Source organism: Arachis ipaensis, chromosome B09, assembly GCF_000816755.2.
Source record: "Arachis ipaensis cultivar K30076 chromosome B09, Araip1.1, whole genome shotgun sequence".
Classification (NCBI taxonomy): domain Eukaryota; kingdom Viridiplantae; phylum Streptophyta; class Magnoliopsida; order Fabales; family Fabaceae; genus Arachis; species Arachis ipaensis.
This window is the reverse complement of record NC_029793.2, coordinates 79,877,153-79,883,152: the sequence shown is the minus strand read 5'-3', so window position 1 is coordinate 79,883,152 and position 6,000 is coordinate 79,877,153.

The following is a 6,000-nucleotide window of genomic DNA, read 5'->3' as shown; positions in this document are numbered from 1 at the left end:
AATCTCACGGGTTGTGTGTTCTTAGCTATCATTTATGTTCTAATTTACAGTCTTCAAACAAATTTAACACAAAAATTTTTTATTTAAATTAGTGAAATTTTTCAAAATAAAGTCTTGAAAAGAAACATATTATTTTTCAACCAAATAGAACATCCATGCAATTACTTATTACTATGCAATCTATTCTATCCTAACAAAAGAAAAATTACTAATTTATTGGTGCTAAGAAAGAGAAATTACCTCCGAAAGTCAGGTACTGACCGACCTCCCCACACTTAAAGCTTGGCACCGTCCTCGGTGCCATCAGTCAGGAACAAAGGGGGGCTGGTAGCAACATCTCCACAATCGAGACCGTCATGGCTCCCTGTGCTGGTAAATGAAGTGAAGTCTGGGGTGTCTAGGCCTTCTTCAGGTGGATGGTTACCAACAAGTAGCTTCTTGAAGTATGTAAATCTGCGCTTATTACGGCGCTCTCTTCGCTTTCCTTGCCGGTCAAGCCGGTCTAATTTCTCAAGTATCTGATGGAGCAATTGGTTTATTAAAGGTGCTTGTGATGTGGAAGGAGAAGGAATATCTTTGGCTGGTTCTGTGCTCCGGTTGATAGTTGCTGCCGGAGGTCTGATTACTTCCCGTTAGGGACGTACTGATCATCTAGTGGAATCATGGCTTTGGTGTCCCCAGCTCTGTAGGAGACTCCGGCTGCTGAGACTAGATCTAAAACCAAGGCAGGAAAAAGTAGGTTGCCCGCAATCTGTACGTGTCCCATAGCATTCCGGATGTGTCTTGGTAAATTGAAAGGCTGGTCTGTAAGGATACACCAGAGTAAAACAACCATATCTGCAGTGAAGGAGGACTCGTGAGTGCTCGGAAAGACGTAATGGGACATGATCTGTGCCCATACTCGAGCCTCCAAGGTGAGTGCTGAAGCCAATATTCCCTTAGGTCGGGATCGATGGTATCCATAGATCCATCTGCTGCCAAGTTGTGCTATAACTCTGAGAATGCGTCCCAGTCAAATTGGTATGTCTGGCGCTTGAAAGAGGCTTTTTGGAATGTATCCAATCCTTCTGGAGCAGGAGAAGATCTAAAACTTGCTGAATGGCTTCTTCTGTTATGGGGACTTGCTTCTGACAGAAATAGACAGACTGCAGGGTTGGCATGTGAAAGTTTGAGTAGAATTCAACTACCAATGAGAGATTAACCTGCCGTGGCTGTTTCTGCAGAAATTCCCATTGTGTTCGCTCAATGCGGGGCTCAACAAATTCAACAATGTTGGTCAGGAGAATGAGTAGGTATTCATTATTATAGTTCCTATCAGCCAGGATGGGGAACATCTGCTCACAGTAGCGGTTAATGAACCGCGCAGTGTCCTTTGCTGGAAAGGCTTTCTCTTTTTCATCGACCTTGATGATCCTCTTAATTCTTTTTGTTGAGGGCTTTATTGCTGTTGAAGAAGGTTCTGCAGCTAGTGCTCTTTTTGTTCCTTTCCTTGCTGGTAGTTTGGGAGTAGCTTTCTCTTTACCTTTCTTAGTGGCCATCCTGAAAAGGAAAAAAGAGAGTAATTTTTAAAGCGAAGGGTTAGAGCAACGAAGAGGATGGTACAAACGATAATCAATGCATGGTAAAGAAGGATGTTGTTAACACATGGTCGCGACTACATGTGAAAAGTTCATCAATGGAAATATAGCAAGTGCATGTTATGGAAAGTAAATGCAAGATGTTTATTGGCATGCTGGCAAAGGCATGAGTAGCATAGATCAAGCATTAATTATCCAATTTGATTATCAAGTGTTTCAAACTAACAACCTGTTTGTATTGATAATTATATTCAATCAATAATATATAAAAAAGGGTTTATGTGAAAAACAGGCATTAGAGTAGAAGAGTAGAGTAATTAAATATGCACGATGCCATATGGGCTTTTTCACAAACACTTAGCATGCATGGTAAATATGTTGTTGAAAGTATTAAATTTGAACATGCAAGTAACCCTAAAATAATTAATAATTGTCAAACAATTCCTTAATGATCCACAAGCAAAATATAGCAGAAAACAATCACCCAAATAAATTTCTAACACCAATTAAAAGGATGCAAAAAGAAAAAGAGAGAAAAAGGAAACATAGATAATGAAAGTAAAAAGAAAAAGAAGAAGAAAACATAAAAATAAAAATAATAATGAAAAAGTAAAGAGGGAAGAAGAAAAGAAAATAAGAATAAAGAAGAAAGAAGGAAGAAGAAAGAAATAAGAATGGAGGAGTAAAATTAGGATTGGGGAAGAAAAGATAAGAATTCTAGGATTGATCTGGATAAACTGCGCGGCGCAGGCGACGTAGATGTGTGGAGCATGCGTTTGCGTGGTTGGCGCTATTTTTCAGGTGACACGGACGCGTGGGTGACGCGCACGCGTGACCTGTTTTGTGCTATTGGCGTGAGTGCAGCCTCGTGTACGCACAACTCTCTGTTTCGTTTGCATATTGCAAAAATTTTGGGTGACGCGTGCGCGTCACCCACGCACACGCGTGAATGGCCTTACTTTGAAAAATGACGCGGACGCGTGTGGCACACGTTCGCTTGATAGGGCTTGTGCTTCCAGCACCATTCCAGCCCCACTCCATCATAACTCTCTGCCATACACCTCTTTACGTCGATTTTGCAAGGTTACGCATGCGCGTCGGTGACGTGCACGCGTGGATGGCTGATTTCGTAAGTGACGCGGATGCGTGTGGCACGCGTTCGCGTGGGCGTGTTTGTGCCTGTGGCATGCCTCCAGCCATGCTTCTGCGTGACCCTCTGCTTCTTTTCTTCTTTGTGTCGAAAGCACTTATGACGCGAACGCGTCGCGTGCTTCTTTTTCTTTTTATGCAGAATGCAAATGCAAATGCAGACTATATGCAGAGATTATGGGAAGAGTCATTAAGAAAAATAAAGTAAAACAAAACTAAGACTGAAACGGAACGATCATACCATGGTGGGTTGTCTCCCACCTAGCACTTTGCTTTTGCGTCCTTAAGTTGGACAGTCTTCGGGCTCATTCTGCTTCTGTTGGTGGGTCTTCCAAGAGGAAGACCTCTAACTCTTTATGATCCTTAATCTTCTCTCCATGATAAAGCTTTAGGCGATGTCCATTGACCTTGATGAATTTGGAGCTAGAAGGATGACACAGGTGAAAAACTCCGTATGGCTCTGCCTTTTCTACTCTATAGGGGCCTTCCCATCTTGATTTCAATTTGTATAAGCCTCAGTCTGGAGTTGTAAAGAAGAACTAACTCCCCTGGTCTAAACTCTCTCCTTTTTATGTGCTTGTCATGGACAGCCTTCATCTTTTCTTTGTATCGCCTGGAGTTGTCATATGCTTCTAGGCGAAGGTTCTCTAATTCTGCCAGTTGCAGCTTCCTTTCAGCACCAGCTTCCTCAAAATTCATATTGCACTCCCTCACTGCCCAGAAAGCCTTGTGTTCCACCTCTACTAGAAGGTGGCAAGCCTTTTTGTACACTAAGCGAAAGGGGCTCATCCCAATGGGTGTCTTGTATGCTGTTCGATATGCCCATAGTGCATCTTGTAGCCTGGCACTCCAGTCCTTCCTATGAGGCTTTACTATCTTCTCCAGAATACGTTTAATTTCTCTATTAGATACTTCTACTTGTCTATTGGTCTGGGGATGATAAGCTGTTGCTACTTTGTGAACAATTCCATGCTTCTTCAATAATCCTGTTAATCTCTCATTACAAAAGTGAGTGCCTTGATCACTCACGATTGCTCGTGGTGATCCAAAGCGACAGATAATATGGTTTCTAACAAAGGAAACAACAGTATTAGCATCATCAGTACGGGTAGAAATTGCTTCCACCCATTTAGAGACATAATCTACAGCTAACAGTATGTAAAGGTAACCACCAGAGTTTGGAAAAGGACCCATAAAGTCAATACCCTAAATATAAAAAATTTCACAAAAAAGCATAATCTATTGAGGCATCTCATCCCTCTTGGATATATTACCAAACCTTTGGCATGGGAACAAGATTTACAAAAAGCAGCAGCATCTTTAAAAAGAGTAGGCCACCAGAATTCACAGTCTAAGATTTTTCTAAGTGTTCTTTGAGGGCCAAAATGTCCTCCATTCTCAGAAGAGTGGCAGGCCTCTAAAATGGACTGGAATTCTGATTGGAGCACACACCTTCTAATTACCTGGTCAGCACCACACCTCCATAAGTATAGGTCATCCCATATATAATATTTAGACTCGCTTTTCAGCTTATTCCTTTGATGCTTAGTAAAGTTGGGAGGGAAAGTATGGCTAACTAGATAATTAGCTATAGGTGCATACCAAGGAACTACTTCAGATACTGCATGCAAGCTATTAAATGGAAAAGTATCATTGATAGGAGTTGAGTCATCCTTAATGTGCTTAAGGCGACTCAAGTGGTCAGCCACTAAATTCTGGTTACCACTCCTATCCTTAATTTCTAAATCAAATTCTTGTAGCAACAGTATCTAACGTATCAACCTTGGTTTGGACTCTTTTTTAGCTAATAAATACTTTCGAGCTGCATGGTCTGAGTACACTACTACCTTAGTACCAAGTAAATAGGCTCGGAATTTATCCAGAGCAAAAATAATAGCAAGAAGCTCTTTTCCAGTAGTAGTATAGTTAGACTGAGCAGGGTCTAAGGTTTTAGACGCATAGGCAATTACGAAAGGATCCTTACCTTCGCGCTGAGCCAATGCCGCTCCTACAGCATGGTTGGAAGCATCACACATAATCTCAAATGACTGGCTCCAGTCTGGTCCTCTCACAATTGGAGCTTGTGTCAGGGCGATCTTCAGCTTATCAAATGCGTGCATGCAATCCTCACTGAACTCGAACTCAATATCTTTCTGCAACAGTCTGGATAAAGGTAATGCTACCTTACTGAAGTCCTTAATGAATCTCCTGTAAAAACCTGCATGGCCAAGGAACGAACGAACTTCCCTCACGGAGGAGGGATAAGGTAAACTAGAAAAGACATCCACCTTTGCTGGATCTACAGAAATACCAGTATTAGAAACAACATGTCCTAGAACAATCCCTTGTTTTACCATAAAGTGAGATTTTTCAAAATTCAATACAAGGTTTGAACTAACACACCTGTCTAATACTCTAACTAAACTATCCAAGCAAAGGCTAAAAGAATCACCATATACGCTAAAATCATCCATGAAAACTTCCATACAGTTCTTAATAAGATATGAAAAGACACTCATCATGCATCTTTGGAAAGTAGCCGGTGCATTACATAAGCCAAAAGGCATCCTCTTATATGCATACGTTCCAAAGGGACATGTAAAAGTAGTATTCTCCTGATCTTCAGGAGCTATATGAATTTGAAAATAGCCTGTATAACCATCTAAAAAGCAGTAATGGGATTTACCTGACAGGCGATCAAGCATTTGATCAATAAATGGCAAGGGGTAGTGATCATTGCGAGTAGCTTGGTTGAGACGCCTATAGTCAATGCAAACCCTCCATGAATTCTACACTCTAGTTGTCAGGAGTTCTCCATGCTCATTCTTTACTGTTGTGACTCCAGACTTCTTGGGCACCACTTGTACGGGACTGACCCATTCACTATCTAAGTTGGGGTAGATAATATCTGCTTCAAGTAGCCTGGTCACTTCCTTCTTGACAACTTCTAAGATGGTGGGATTCAATCTTCTTTGGGGTTGACGGAAAGACTTTGATCCTTCTTCTAAGAATATCCTGTGCTCACAAACTTGAGGGCTGATGCCTACTATATCCGCCAAGCTCCACCCAATTACTTTCTTATGTTTTCTCAGCACACTAAGTAGATGCTCTTCTTGTTGGGAAGTGAGTTCCCTTGCAATGATAACTGGAAACTTCTGATTATCCTCAAAGCAAGCATACTTGAGGTGTGGAGGAAGTGGCTTTAATTCCAATTTCTTCTCATGGCTAGGTTCTGGATTATCTGGGACTAGTGATAATGGCAAAGTGTCCTCAT